The sequence below is a fragment of the Ictidomys tridecemlineatus genome, unplaced genomic scaffold (assembly GCF_052094955.1).
Source record: "Ictidomys tridecemlineatus isolate mIctTri1 unplaced genomic scaffold, mIctTri1.hap1 Scaffold_44, whole genome shotgun sequence".
NCBI classification, from domain to species: domain Eukaryota; kingdom Metazoa; phylum Chordata; class Mammalia; order Rodentia; family Sciuridae; genus Ictidomys; species Ictidomys tridecemlineatus.
This window is the reverse complement of record NW_027522848.1, coordinates 495,823-512,497: the sequence shown is the minus strand read 5'-3', so window position 1 is coordinate 512,497 and position 16,675 is coordinate 495,823. Positions and strand designations below refer to the sequence as shown.

General features: G+C 36.6%; 1 long non-coding RNA gene and 1 pseudogene across 4 annotated transcripts in view; one reads left to right on the top strand and one right to left on the bottom strand.

Moving 5' to 3' along the window:
- Positions 1-16,675, top strand: part of LOC144373588 (uncharacterized) — a 75,698-nt gene that overhangs the window by 42,892 nt on the left and 16,131 nt on the right. For all 4 annotated transcript variants that reach the window (XR_013433206.1, XR_013433205.1, XR_013433204.1 and 1 more), the window contains one exon: positions 10,866-10,938. This is a non-coding gene — a long non-coding RNA (uncharacterized LOC144373588). The remainder of the gene's footprint in view (positions 1-10,865; positions 10,939-16,675) is intronic.
- LOC144364761 (BUB3-interacting and GLEBS motif-containing protein ZNF207 pseudogene) lies at positions 255-4,584 on the bottom strand (annotated as a pseudogene).

The window sequence follows — 16,675 nt, the reverse complement described above, 5'->3', positions numbered from 1 at the left end:
AGCGCCTTCGCAATTTAACCAAATTTACTATACTTCACTTCTAAAAACCTAGATGAAACATGAAAAAGAAGCCATTCAGTATAAATTGCAACCTCAGGAAAAGTTCCTGCTTTATTATTACAATATTTTTTCCATGTAAAATAAATTTCCAATAGTTCCTGATATGTGGGAAGATAATGTTTGTTAAAGTCACAATGAAGCCTTATTGACAGAAGCTTGGCTATGTAAACAGCACAAGTTGAGAAAAGGTTTAATCTCCAGACCTATTAAACAGGATGAAGCAAGATCAGTAACGGCCATCTTGCGACATTACAGGAGGTCTCATTCCCATTGGAGGTCAAGGAGGCCCACCTTGGTAATGGGGTACCATTGGTGGTCCCTGCCCATACGGTGGCATAGCACCAGGATGGTAACCTGGCATGCCTTGATGATGACCACCATACTGACCATGAGGTGGCATTGGGGGTCTCATTCCTTGCTGCTGTGGGATGCCTGGCTGTGGTGGCATCATACCTCCAATTGGTTCAACTGGTGGATTACCAATTGGAGCCTGTCCTGGTCGAGGAAGATAACTCTGATATTTAGGTAACTGTGCCCTTCTCTCTTCCAGTGATATATCCTCATCTGGATGGATCGACTTACTGGTTGCACTGGTGGTTGTAAGTGTAGCAGGCTTACTTTTTATTGAAGCTGCTGGTTTTGCTGCAGTACTATTTGTTGTACTAGTGGTTGAAGCTGTAGACTATGTATAAGCAGGGAATGTAGGCTTTGGGGGTTATGTAGTTGTTGCAGTGGTGCTATTTAAGGGCTTGAAATCTGTACCAACAGGTCCTTGCACAACTGCCTGAGCTTGTGCTGTGCTAGGAAACAGAGCTTTAGAAGATGCAGACCGACTTTCTGAATTGGATGAAGCTGTACTTGAGCTTGTTACAGGTGTTCCTATCTGTCCAGCACTGGGGAAAAGAGGCTTAGTAACTGGAGGCTCTGGAGCAGGTACTGTTGCTGTTGGTGCAGGTGGTCTTTAAGAATACCTGGTGCTTACACAGCCTGTGCTTTAGGTATTGGAGGAATTCCAGGACAGGGAATGGGGGGGGCATACCTGGTGGCATACCAGGCATAAGAGGTAGTATTCTCGGTCCAGGTGGCATCATTCCACTCATTGGCATCATTATGTTTTCACCACAAAATAACTGGGTGAATTTTCTCTGATGATGCAATCCAGGTGGCATCCCTGGCATAACTGGTGGCATTCCTGGCATCAGAGGAGGAACACCTGGCATTAGTGGAGGTATGCCTGGAGGCATTCCTGGTGCTCCTGGAACTGGTGACAGTCCTGGCTTAGCCATTGGAGGGATATAACAATTGCTGAGGTTGAACAGGCTGTGGTTGAAATAAAGTTGAGGCAGCAGAGTCATCATTATCATACTCATCAGAATCATCCTGTTGCTTCTTTTTTGACTCTCCTGTGTTTTCTGTTCAAGAAGTCGTCATCTTTCATCCATATCTTTTTCTAGAATACCTTTCATACCGTATATTTCCAACTCTATGTCTATTCTCCCAGGTATTGCATTCGGTACAACATCTATTGTCTCTTTATGTACCTGCATGCAATGAATAGCTAAGCCAGGTCCTGTATACAATTTCTTATGACATATAAGGCATTTAAACTACTTTGCCTTTTGGTGCTGTATAAGGATCTTCTCATCATCAAATCTATATTACAATACCAGCACCACGGCTTCAGCTGCTTCTTCTTCTTGTGACCCAGAGCTGCGTCCTTTCGGAAAATTAAAGGGAGGAGAAAAAAGCAGGAAAAGGAGGAAATAAATTGCTCATTTTTCTGACCCAATGACTGTGTCCCACAGGAAACCCAGGGGTAGATTTAGTTTCTGCAAGTCAGAGCAGATCCACAGGAAATAGGGAGTGTAACCACATTTGAGCCATTTGTAGAGATCTTTGCTGATATATTGTAAACAAGAAAAATTATGGTGAGGGTCTGTGGGAAAGCTTAATGAAGATGCATTTGTGTATGAGGAGGTGCCACTATAGTATTTCTGTTTTAGTGCTTGAAATATATTATTGCATGTCCTTCTGGCCCTTTGAGTTATCCAGATGTGTTACTTTTACCAATGACTTGGTGCTTCTCTCTTGAATCTATAAAAATTTTTCTTTGGTCTGAATTTTGGGATTTTAAACAAAATATAATGTGGACAGTTTCTTTTTGGCCATGTCTATTTGGCCTTCTAAATGCTTTCTGTGCCTGATTTTCATCTTATTTTCACAATTAAGGATTTTTTTCTGATGCAAGTTCACTGAATAAGTTTTCTATGCCTTTAGTCTGTATCTACACTCCTTCCTTCAAGACTTTAGTTGCAATTGGTCTCTTAAGGTTGTTCTAAAATGCCTATATATTCTTTTTAAAGTCTCTCTTTTTTATTATATTAGGAAAGTTCTTCATCATCCACCTTGTCTTCAAGACTTAACATTCTTCCATCTACCTTATGTAGTATATTTTCAGTACATCTCATTTGGACTTTATTTGAGTTAATAAACTTATAATTTCCAAATTTTCTGCCTTTTCTCTTCAGAAACTCTATTTCATTTTGGAATATTCTTTCAAAACCTGGTTTTCCTTCATTAATTCATGTTTTAGTCCTTTAGTTTCTTAAATTATTTTCATAATAAATTGTTTGAATTCTTTGCTCACCATATCCTACACATCAATGTATGCATAGTAAGTTATTAGGGATTTAAACACATTGGGTAGTGTGTTAGTGTCTTGCTTTCTCATGTTTCTTGTTTTAGTATACAGAGGTTTGTACAGATGTCCAAATAGATTTCTCTTCCCCTCTCAAATGTGGGTCATTTTGTTCAGCAGACTTCTCTTCAGATATTCCTTGAACAGAGTGTATGTTCTATTTTCAAAGCCCCTACTCATTGACAGAAGTGCTAGGATTACTTATCCAAAGCAATTTAAGAAGAAAGAATAATCACCAGTAATATCAAAAAGTTAGAAGCTAAGCACATGTTGACTTACAACCAAAGCAAAAACTTTTTTAATGATCTCTACAACTCAGGTAACCAATGAAGAAATGGTAATAATAAACAATGTCCAAAACTTAGGCATTAGTGGTTCTAAAATTAATACTGAAATACACAAAAGGTGAAATGGAAAAAAAAGAATAAGAAAAAAATATGAAAAAGAAAAATAATGCAAATACAAATAAAAATAAGAAAACAAGTACAAAGAATATTAAACAATTAAAAGATCATGTAAGGGCTGGGGATATGGCTCAAGCAGTAGCGCACTCCCCTGGCATGCGTGTGGTCTGGGTTCGATCCTCAGCACCACATACAAACAAAGATGTTATTTCCGCCAAAAACTAAAAAGTAAATATTAAAAAATTCTCTCTCTCTCTAACTCTCTCTTTTAAAAAGTATTTAGCCTTTAAATGTCAGTTTTCTCTCTTAAAAAAATAAATAAAAGATCATGTAAGTTAGAAAGTGAAAAACAAATGATAAGAAAAACCACTTAAAAATTCAGTGCCAAGAAAAACATGATTTCCTTATATGATGTAATTCAAATATAGCCAGTTTCTTATCCAACTTTTATTTTTAAGATTAACCATTTTGGGGGTGTTTCTGTAGAGTAACTATAGTTGTACTTGTTTCTTCTTAATTCAACAGGCCAGTACTGGTTGTGGAGTCTTGAATTTTGAAAAGTTACTTTCCTGCCTACCAGGAAATGCTATAGGACCATTTTTCTACTGGTTTTTACGTACCTGGGGATGGGACTCTGGCTATAATAGGAGCTATCAAAAAAACTCTCATACATGAAGCTTATAGGTAATCCTAGCACTTCTTTCAGTCTGTGCTGAAAATCCCAATTCCTGACTTCTTTTAGTGAGCTCAAGGTCATGCAAGATTCCAAGTCTCCATACTGTTGGTTTCACTTTCTTTAAGCATAATAGAGATGGACTGCATGCAGGATCTGTGCTTGGTTGGGGGAGATGCAGGAAATAAGCTTTTCACAATACCTTTCAAAGCATTCCAAAAATGTTTTGCCCCACGGAATCACACACAACTCATTATCTTTTCTGTTACTAATCTCAAAACATCAGTTTTAACAGGAAGATATCCCCACTGCCTTTATTCTATACAGTGGCCAACCAGCTCACCATACTTTCTGCTGCCCAGAGTTTTCAACACATCTCTGTTAATCTGGACCAGAAGGGTGGGTATCCACAATTCCAGTAAAGAGAGGCAGTCCCTGTGTCTTGGAGATAAAATATACAGGAGATGCTGATATTTCAAAGACAGAGTTCCAGCAATGTGCAATGGGACCTTTCTAAAGGAGGAACTCCCTTGGTGAATGACCAAGGAAGTGACTATAATTGCTTTAGTTCTTCCCTTACATGCCTCTGAGCACAGTGAAATGGCTAGACTCTGTAGTTCAGCTCTCCTCTCTGTAGATGGTAGCAGCAAGTTTTCTAAAAGAACCAATCATGACACTCTTCTTACACATAGTTCTTACAGGCACATTTAATTGAAACTCACCTCAGTTTCTATCACTTGGATGACCATGTAACCATGACTGCAGCTTTACAAATCTCTCTACAAATCTGTGTCTCAGTTACTATTGTTGATAGATCCTGACATGTGTTGTGGATGCTTGCTGAACTGCCAAATTCATGTCATTTTTGGGTCCTGGAAATACAAGAACATAAAGGCCACGGTTTCTGATCACCCATCAAGCAAGTCTAGAAAAAAGGACCCCAAGTAAAGGAGTTTCTTGAGTAAGAGCTCATGATTTTGCTGAGAACAATCTGCAGTGCACCTGTCCTCCATTGACATCTCAGGCAGAATCCAACTGGCTGAAACTCGTTACTGGAATTTACAATATGATTTTCTTAACTATAGAGCGTGTGAGCCTACCAGAGAAGAGATTCCACCTAGACAATTTTTCCCTGACAACTGCTGTAGTTACATTCTTTTATGAGATATATTATTACACTAAAAAACATATTTCTGGGTCTTATCTGTTCATTGGCTCTCTGTAATTGCACTCCACTGCATGCCCCTTACCAGTGTTTGTGCAGACACACATCAGTTCATTTGACTCAAATTCAGGGTGCAGTCAGTAACCACTGTATTCACCTACATATATGATTTTTACCATAGTATAATATTTTGTAATTTTTTTTCTTGAGTGGGAACTGATGCATACTCTACCCTCATGTATTTAAAAAGAAAGAAAACTTTTTAAAAACCAGTTTACCATTTTATTAAACTAGTTTTCCTATCAGTATAAGTTTCACCAAAAGAAATTTAGATTTCTGTAAGCCCTTGATTTCCTGAATAGAACAGTAGGAATATGGTTTCTTTTCTACTTGATGTGACATAATTTAGTCTCTCTAACAAAATATCTTAGTTCAACACTAAAAACTTATAATTAGAATGTTTTAAATGTTTAATGATGTGTAGCAAGTGTATATATACATATATGTGTGTATACTTACACTTTGTACATATTATATAATATATATGTCAATATATGGTAGAAGTTCCTCTTATTTTTAGTGGTAATTTATGAGTGTAATGAAGTTACTTTCCTGATAGAAAAATGCACATCAGTTAGTGTGCTGTTGGTAGTTTTCTCTCTCTCTTTTTTCATTATTCTTTTAGTTGTCAATGGACCTTTTCTTATTCATTTATATGCAGTGCTGAGACTTGAACCCAGTGCCTCACACATGCATTGCAAGCACTCTGCCACTGAGCCACAACCCTAACCCTCATGTTGGTAGTTCTCTATTGTCCTTCTATCCTGGTTGTATACAGTTAGTAGACAAATGAATATAATATTTGGCTGATTTGCAGAGGGCATATGACACTCTGATATAAAATATTTCAATTTTAATGTGTACTTCTTTAGTTTTTAACTCTAATTTATTTCAAATTTGTACAATTAGGTGTCTCCTTAGAATACTGATTAGGCAATCTTCCTATAGCTCATTAGTGATATTATTTTTTACCCAAGTATCTCTCAGATTCTTTCTCAGAATAGTGTTGGTCATTCATTTGGTGATGCATATCAAAGATGAAAAGATGATGTAAATGGACATATAGAAGGTAAGAACCACTCATTATAAAATCATTGGATATAATTCTTGTTTAAAGCATGATCACTAGTATGATTTAATAGTGGAAGAAATGAAAATAATAAATAGTAAGATGATTGAAATAATGTATCTTATCAAGTTGCAACCACAGGGTAAGTTGGAGTGGTCCTAGAGGAGCTGAGTTATTAGGTCCATTTCCAGACCTGCTTAAATTAGAGGAAAGTTGGGTCATAAGGAAGGAGAGGAAAGAATCGAGAATGAAAAATGAGAAAAGACTGTAGGCAACAATAACAACAGAAAAGGAAAAAATAAGCATGTGCACATTGATCGTGGCATGATAATACATTCCCTGGAAGAGATTATGACTTCTAATACAACTACAAATTTGGGGATAAGATAGGGAGAATTTTAAATAGGTAAATTAAATGGCCAGGTACATGTTGCATGCCTATATTCCCAGTGGCTCTGGAGGCTGAAGACAGAGAATTTTGAGTTCCAACCCAGCTCAGTAACTGAATGAGGCCCTCAGAAATTCAGAAAGATCCTGTCTCTAAATAAAACTTAAAAAGGGATGGGGATGTTGTTCAGTAGTTAGACATCCATGGGTTCAATACCCAGTACCAATAACAAAATAACAAAGCAAAAAGAAACATCAAATAGACAAGTTAAGTTAGAGGAATTGGTAAAAGATTAAGCATGCCTAAGAACTCTCAAATTTTAGTGAATCATATGTTGGGGACCATGTACAAAACATATGTTCTGACTCAGCAGGTCTTTGGTTTTACATCCTGAATACATTCAAAAATGCTTTCAATGCTCCTTGATCCACAGACCACATTCTAACTTGCAAGAGCAGTTGAATGAACTACCCTTTAGAAAATCTAAATTAAGAGCCATTGTGTCTTAGTTCATGGCATAACCATATTAAAGCATAAATCTTGCTTTGTTTTTTATTATGTCTGTTGGCAAAGGGGAAGAACAAATAGATGGATACATAGAAATTGTATTTTTTAAAGAAGTTTTTAGCTGTAAATGGAAAAAAATGCCTTTATATTATTTATTTTATGTGTTGCTGAGGATCAAACCCAGGACTTCACATGTGTAAGACAAGCACCCTACCACTGAGCCAAAATCCATATCCAAGAAATTGTATTTTTAAGATACAGTTACTGAATTAGGAAGAAAAAGTAGTGGGAAAAGTCTAAACAACAAATGTAAAAAAAAAAAAAAGAGAGAATCAAGACCACAGATCTAGAGATAGGTTTTGAAAAGCAAAGGGAGAGGTAGTGAGGAGAGAATAAAATTAGCTTTGTAATTTTTAAGATAATAATAAGAACACTCATAGAATGCATTTCAGCTGGTTTCAGTATATTTGCCTTCAAACCAAAGTGAGAATTACTGATCCAGAGATGGTTTTAAGCAGGGAAAACTGTTGGAATTGGGGAAACCAGCCACTATTAACTTCTTTGCTCCATAACTAATAAGCATAGGGAAGTATTTATATCAGTAGTTGAGAAATCATTAGGATACTTAATAAGCTTATTTTTAACTTTTTAAAGAAACTAATGAACTGTCTTCCTGAATGATGACACCATTCACACAAATGATATATGAAGATGCTAGTCTCTCCATATTCTTGCTAATGCTTGATGTTTTCTACCTTTTTTATTGTAGCAGTCACATGGGCATATAGAGTCATCTTGTTGGGCGTGGTTTTCTATGTCTTCCACCCCACCACCTAATCAACACTATTAGTCAGGATAGGCTAGGTTATGCTGTGGTAACCAGCAACCTCCAAGCCTCGGTGACTTCAAACCACTACATGTTGCATGGCTAGTGATGACTACAAATGGTGAGGAGAAGGAGTGCTCATCAATGGCACTGAGGGACCTAGGCTGATGGAAAGTTCTGGAGGGGGGAAAAGGCAGACTGCTGTGGTTTTAACATCATTGCCAATGCTCATGGTAAAATTTAATTTTCTTTGTAACAGAGATTGCACTTTTGAGAGGTGGGATCTTTAAGAGATGATTAGGACAAAATGGCACCACCCTTGCCAATGAATTAAGCCTTTTATTGCAGGATTGAGTTTGTTATTAGTGGACTCTTGGTGAAAGGATGAGTTTGGTCTGCTTTCTCTACTTGCCTTTCTTCCATGTTACAATGCAGCACAAAGGCTCTGGCCAGACACTGATGCCATTCTCTTCATAGTCTCGAGGACTGTGAGAAATTTTTTTTCTTCTTATAATTTACCTAGCATGTAATATTCTGTTATAGCAATTAAACATGGGCTAAGACACAGACCACACCAGTTCTAAAAGCTTCCGCCTGACAAAGTCACTTTTATTCCTATTTCACTAGCTGGCATTTCACACGGTCACCATTAACTTCAAAAGCAGTTAAATAGGTCATATGAAAAAAGAAAATTACTTTGGAAAAACATAATAATGTGAAAACTTATATAGATATATTTTAATGTCAGTTCAGAGTAGTAGGCTTTTAAGTATTAGGCTTTCACTGTTTTAAGTGTGTATTATTAGGACTTTAGAAGCAAAAAAGCTTACTAATAATCATAGGTATGCTTTAAAGTTAAAAGTTAATAATAGGTCATGATACAGGTAGTCAAGTTGCATAGACTAGTACTTAGTGATTGAAGTGAAAATGTAAAAGCTTAATCATGATTGGCAAAGGTTACAGGAACATATTTTAAACAATGTGTTCAATATCTTGTGAAGTTAATATATGTCAGAAAAGATTGCAACTCTTGAAAATTATGTAAATGAAAAAAGTTTTGGGCTTTGATGCTATTCATTAACTACATGTATAAACACCTGTAAAAAAGGTATAAAAATAAAGGCCTCTCTGGGACATCAGATCCTTCTGAAGGCTGCTTGTAACTTGAAACCTGTCATGCTGTCTCCTCTTCTTTTCCTTCAGTACCCAATGCCACTCCTACTTCAGGACCCCTGGATTACTGCTAGGGCTGGATCCTGGCAATAATAATAAAATTTTTCTTCATTTAAATTTGAAGTTGACTCTGTTGATGGGCTGTATTGAATTATAGAAAAAATATATGTAGAAATAAATTCCTGTGATTTGTGCTAATATTCTTATAGTACCCCATACCAAAGAAAAAACAGACATCATAATTCTATTATTATGCTCATGGCAAAATTGCACATAATTTATTTTTAATTCCTTATACTCTAGGTTCTGGAATACTGAGAGATCTAGAGACCTGGCACCATTCACCTCTTGTTTATTTTAAATGTTAATACTAGAAACTTTAAAATTTTATTTGTCCCCCATTTTTTTGTAGGGGAGTGGGGACATTGCTTCCTCAGGGAATTACAGATGAGTTGAAGTCTCAAGCTGCTTTCTCATAAGACCAGAGAACAAAAATATTAAATAAAACTTTAAAATAATTGTGATATTTCATTTTTTTATATATAAATGCACTTCTGTCTTGGCTAGATCTACATATTGGGAGGAAACTCTGCCATGAAATAATTTTATCCTGATGCACTTAATGCAATTCATAGCAAAAAAGCCCAGGGCTCTGAAGCATTCCTGTAATACCACTTACTTGAAAAGACATCCCAGGAAAATTTGAGACCTTTCCCCAGGATTCTATCTATGTTTCTCTCCTTCCATTAATCCATTCATCTGTGGTCATGGGGCTCTGTAGTGAATAATACCCATGGATCTGATCTCCAGTGTTTTATTTTTTTTCTACTAACAATTGAACTCAGGAGCATGTGACCACTGAGACCATATTTACAGTCCTATTTGTATTATATTTAAATACAGTGTCTCACTGAGGTTCTTAGTGCCTTGCCATTGGTGAGGTTGGCTGTGAACTCACTGTCCTCCTGACTCAGCCTCTCCAGTTGCTGGTATTACAGGCATGCATCCCTGCATGTAGTAGATCCCCAGTCTTTGATCAACAAAAACAGAGTGGCCAAAAACCTGTGTTTGTGTCCTTATTTGATTCTGATATGGATGCAATTTATTGTCACTCAAACAGTAGGCCTACTAAAGCCAGAATTAGACAGGCAATCAGTGTAGATAGGTAAATCTAGTCAGGTTGAATCTAAGAAGCCAATTTTGAATGATTCTGGGAAGTTGGAGACTGTCCCCTGAAGGATATTATCAAGAACCTGCTCCTGCTCCAACCTATTTCCCAAATAACCTGTCCCAGGAATTTCCCCTCCCTACAGGGAGCTATTAGATTGTTAATGTGTCTCCTCCATTCTGCCCTTCCCCCTTCAGCCCACCTATTTCCCACCTTTAGGCCATCCTACCAAGCCTTTCTGGGCCTAGACAGGTCCTCAGGAAGGAGAAAGGTAAGGGGGGAAAGGCAGGAGAACAAAGAAAGCCTAGGACATATAAAAAGTCAGAACAACTTTTTCTGGGGATACCCTGATACCAGCTATGGTCCCCTTCTCCCTCATGAGAGAAGTATATGTTACCCTTTTCTAAATAAACCCTGCTTCATATGCTTGCCTCAGCATGCTTCTCTAATGTTCAAAGTTTAACATGTGGGAAACTAAGACTTGTCACCAATAACTAAGAGTATCACTGCCAGGCTCAATTTTGGAGGAAGTTCCTGAAGCCCTTTCCAATCTGTCTCTTGGGTGAGAACTGTCCAATCAAGATACAGTCAGTGATGAGGGTGGGCTTCCACAGTCTTCTGTTCCTTTTGTTTCTGGAGCCTGCCATTCATTGAATCCATTTCTATGCTTCCAGGTTTCTGTGCTACACTGGAGCTGAAAAAAAAATCCACGTGGGGAACACTAAGCATTCTGAAAGCCAGGAAATGGTAAGTGTGTGTTCTTATTTTGACACTGCATAGGGAAGCTTTTTGAAGCCAGGGGGACTGGCAATGGTGGCTGGAAACTTCTCATAATTGTCTCCAGAGTCTGGCGGCTAGAATGGTCTCTCCATGGCAACTCAGCCTTCAGTTTTCTCTGACTAGTCTGGTGGAGATTAGATCAGTATTTGAGTCCTCAAGTCTTTTGTCCCATAATTGTATGGTGTTTTCAGGGCCTTTTTGAATTCCTATGTGGGCATCTGTGTGCCACTAGCTCAGCATGTCCCCAGATTTTGTGGTGACAACTGGGATAATCTTCAGAAGAGGACCCTAACTTCATTAGTTGTGTTCATGCATGAGAGAAGCTGTGGCTTTTTTAGGGATCCCTGTTCTTGTTCCTCCTGAGTGTTTGTTGTTGTTGTTGCTTATATGTTTGTTTATTTTAGACCAGGAATTATTCCCAGTGGTGTTTATCTACTGACCCATATTCTCAACATTTTTTTATATTTTTATGTAGAAACAGGGTCTCACTGAGTTTCATAGAACCTCACTAAATTGCTCAGGCTGGTTTTGAACTCACCATTCTCATGCCTCCTGTGCTTTCTAAATGTAGACTAAGAAGTATCTCAAATCCAGGATGGCTATCTGATAGTTTAGCTATTTATAGGTCTGAGATTAAATCCCAAATTTTCAGCTCTTCACATTCTCAAAGACTGGGTTCCCTGCTCAGCTTGATTGAGGAAAAAACAAAATAAAATAGATAGTGAAATGACCAGGCAGCTTTATAATGGACATCTTATTTAACAACACCTAGAGGCTAATGGATAGATATGTTAATGAGCACCATTAAGACCTATTCAAATTAAAAAACCTTGAGATTCACTTCTGGGAATAACTTCTACCAAATTCTTTGTCCTTGGGGTGAACCCAGTTAGAAGACACTTGAAGGAGGATGGGATACTGAAAGGACCAACATGAACCCAGTTGGTAATAAGAATGTCTTTTTAAATACTTATTTTAAATAGATTTTCCCCTGCTCTGGCAAAAACCATGTATAAACTTCGAAGCTGGCCCACAAAAATGGGTTTTTCTGCCATCATGCCCTCTCTCATATTGTGGGAGTTCTATTTCTTCTTACTAAAATAACTCCTATTAATTTTACTCTTACCTTTCCTGAGTGTCCATAGATTTTATTCTTCAAAATCTGTGAGACAAGATCCCAGAAAAAATTCGTTAAATTGGAAATTTAGTTTCATCTCAAAATGTCAGTTTCAACATAATTATTTTTTTCCATGTTTTGTTTTAGGCTCCAGATGTGGCTCAAGCGATAGTGCACTCACCATGTTTTGTTTTAAAGGGATGCCTTATTTGTAATTTTTTTCTCCAAGAACTGAAGGGCAGTTGTAAAAGATTTTGCTTTATCCTTTTGAGTCTTTCACATAAGAAAAAAGCAGAGAAAAATTAGATGACATTAAAAATAATGACTTTTTTTTCTAAATAAAATAATATAGTCAATGTGTCCCAGTCACCAGGGGGCAAAATTTTGACATATGCAGTAAAGAAGAGAAATAAAAAATATCAACATGCTTCTGCCCCTTTCAATGTTTATTCAATCAAATTGCTCAATACACTTATACTGTATATGTTCTTACTCAAGAAAATAACAATCCTGAACGCTAGGTACTGCATTAGACATAATACATTCACAGCAAAAAAAGTAGGTTCATTAATTCATTGCTGATATTTCTAGATTAATTCTAAAAACTGAAAAACTCACTTAATCATGACAGGCTAGTGACAGACATTCCCTCTGTGTGCTAATTTTAAATGTCAGATCAAAAGTCTTAAGCTTTAGGCTTTTAGTCCAGCAGTTGCACACTCACTCAGACCATGGTGACCAGGTCCAGAACCAAGGCAGACTTCTCCTGACTTGGAGTGGACAACAGGTTGAGGAGAGAACCTATGGAGAAGTTGTGGCTTTCACCAAAGTCCAGATGAAGTGGTAGATTTTGAGAGATGAGAAAATCATGAAGAGGATCAGGAGAAAAATGACCAATGATGGGATGTCTGGTCCTCATCAGGCTTTTCAGCTTGAGTGTATCCTTGTTTCCCCTGGCTAAATCCCTGCTCATTAGCTCTATTATTTATACTACATTTGGGGGTGTTTAACCTCTCTTTTAATTCTTATTAACTATCCTGGGATTTCTCCATGACATCATTTACCCTGGGGTCAGAGACTTCTGGTCTTGTGGTCTCCATCCTGTTCTTTTTGTCTTTCCCTCTTATCAGGCAAGTATAGCCTGCCAGATATTTTACTCTGTTTATCAGGTTGAGGGAAGCAACATTTTTTAGGCCATACTGGAGGACTCTTTGGGTGTGCCTGGTGAGACTTCAGGTTTCAAACTGGGGATTTTAAAATGGAGTTGTTTAAGCTCAGGGCTAAGGTCATCCTCACAATCCCAATTAAAGACTTTTTTTTAATGTAATGGGACCTTAATTGAGGTCCCCCCCCATATGTAGAACCACTTTATTAAAATGACCTGTAAAAGCATACCAAATATTTCCAGCAAATATTTTTTGTCCTAGTGTAGAGGAAAATAAAGATGGGACTGGACTTGATTAAAACTACAAGGAAATTTAATCACAAGGGCTAGAGTACATAGTGAATCTGAAGATCAAAAGCCATGTGAGTAACCTGGTATAATTTTTTAAAGAAAAAAATTTTTTAGTTGTCAATGGACTTTTATTTTACTTATTGAATGTGTATCTGAGGATTGAACCCAGTGCCTCACACATAATAGGCAAACGCTCTGCCACTGAGCCGAAACCCCAGCCCTAACCTGGTGCATTTTTAATAACCTATTTTATATAAACATTAACAAGTAACCTTAATACTTTTTCAATATCTGTTTGGATTGAATTAATAACCCAGAAATTACTAAAACAATGTCTCTAATTTTATCTTCAACTGTGGTTTCAGATATTGCAGGGTCTGAGTTAAGATTCCCCTTTGAAGAACTTAACTGTGTGTTGTGTTCTCATTTCAATATCTCATATTTACCCAGTCCTTAGTTTTAGAACAGTCTGAAATAAGGCGTCCACAGATACCAATGTCTCTTAGTCTATTTAGAAAATATCAGTATCTGTGTCTTGATTTCTAGAGATCAATTTGAACTATAAGTGTGTAGAATCTAAGGAGAGTAGTTGGATGCTGTGAAGCTGGAAGTAATCTTCTGATGTTCCTTTCATCTGAAAGGAATTTTGTTTTTGGGATCATACCAGAAATTAAACTCAGAGGCACTCCACCAATTAGCCTCATCCCCAGTGTTGCAGTAATTTACTTGCAGGTCAGCATGGGAAAAGAAAGAAAAAGAAGAAGCAGAGCAAGCAAAGCAGCAGCAGAAAAAAAGTCCTTTATTGTGTACAAGCAATCTTTTTATAATATTGTGAACAAAGAAGGCAGCCTTCCAAGATCAATAAATCAGGTCTTTCAGCTAATTAAACATAGCATACAGAAGTTTTACTTTCTAATCAGAAGGGACCCGCTTCTCATGGCTAATCTATTCTCAGCTCGGAGTATGTTGAGCTCTGCTCTTTGGTAATAACAGATAATAAAATTTTTCTTAGCGCCCTCCTAGCCCACTTGGCAGAACATCCCGTTTGCAGGCAAGCCCTCCCAAGGACAGCAGACACCTCGTTTTCAAGCATGTCCGCTGTTACCTGTCTATACCTTGTCAGAATATCCCATTTGCAGGCAGACTCCATCAAGGACAGTAATAGTAACACAGTCACATCTGACTCTCTACACCCAGCCCTATTACATTTTCTTTGGAAAGAGTTGCTTAGTACCTTACCATTGCTGAAGCTGCTTTGAACTCTCCATCCTCTGCCTCAAACACCCATGCCCATGGGATTTCAGGCATTTCCCACCATGTCTGGCTGGCATTTCATCCCTTCCTTATAGAGGCAAAACAAGTATGAAAACTAGTGCCTTTGTGATTCATGCAACATCACAGTTACATTTCTCAAATACTATGTTGAGCTAATCACATCATACTCAAAATGAACTACTGACTAAATATACATATACATATATTTTAATTGATTCATTATAATATGTAAGCATGAACTTCTGAACTTCACTGGGATATATTCATACATACATACAGCACAATCTGCTGTTTTGTTCTGCAGTTTCTTCCCCCACTCTCCCCTTCCTCTCCTGTTCTCCCTTACGTTTTTATGAGATCCCATTATTTTTTTTCTTATTTCCCTCTATCTTCCACATATGAGAGAAAACATTTGACCTTTGATTTTAGGAGTCTGATTAAAAATGTGTATCTTGGAAGAAGTCAGAGAAAAATGATTTACCTTCCTTATAGAGGAAAAACTGCAAATTATAGTTGAGTCTTATTAGAAACCATAAAATCAAGAAGTACATAGCAAAAGATATGAAGTAGTGAAAGAAAAAGCTGTTTTTCCATATAAATATTATTTAAAAGCAAAAGAGAAATAAAGATTGATCAGATCCCCTGCACCCCCAAAAAAAGTTATCTGAGAAGGTTCATTGTCAGCATAGCTACATTTCCAAAATATAGACTTTTAGAGAAAAATGCTGATCAAAAAAGTTATTACCAAATAGAGAAAGAACATCAGAGAAGTAGTAAGTAAAATTTTTGTGTTTTATTCTTCACTAAACTTCAAAATATTACTGGTAATAACAATAATATCACCATACCTTATGGCATGAATAATGGGAAAGAGGAACTAGGAAAATGTTGCCCGAAGTTATCTGCACTATCTGTTCAATGGTATTGTTGTATTTCAAGATGGACTTAGATTCCTTTAAAATATAATTGGCAACTCTAGGGAAAATATTACATTTCTAAAGAGCTATTTTTTTATTTTAAAGAGAAAAAGCGTAATCATATAAATGCTCCATTAAAATTATAAAAATCAAAATAGTGAAAAATTAACAAAAATACAATTAAGAGCAAAGAGTAACAAAAATAATGGACACTAACCCAGTAATTATCAATAATCACATTTAATGTGAATAGTTTTAACATAAATTACAAAGTAGAGATTGTATGAGTCAAAAACACATAAAAACTCAACTCCAAGTTGTCTAAAAGAAACCAAATTTAAATATAGAGAGTCAAATAATGAAAATTAAAGAATGAAAATATATTCCATATTAACCTCAGCAACAAGAATGTTGGAACACCTACATTAATTTCAGATAAATTAAACTTCAGAATAATAAAATTCTCAGAGATGAAGAAACCAACTACAAAATGATTCAAGAGTCAATTCACATGGACTACTTATCAATCCAAAAGGTGCATGTCCCTAAAGATAAAACTGAAAGGCAAAAATATACAAGCTGATTATTATAGTTGTAGACTTCAAGACCTTCCTGACAAAAATTGATAGAGCAAGAATGCAAAAAAAAAAATCAATAAAGATAAGGTAGAACTGAACAGCACTTACAAACAACAAGATCTAACTGATATTTATAGACTACTCCATTCAACAATAGAAGAATACACATTTTTTCAAGATTCCCAGAACATCCACCAATGTAGACATAATTCTGAGGCACAAACTATGTCTGAATCTTTTAAGAGAATAGAAATAATGCAAAATTTATTCCCAGGTCACAATGAAATTAAATTTAAAAATAAGTAGCAGGAAAATAGTTGGAAAACATAAAATATAAATTAAGCAGAACACCAACAGCTAA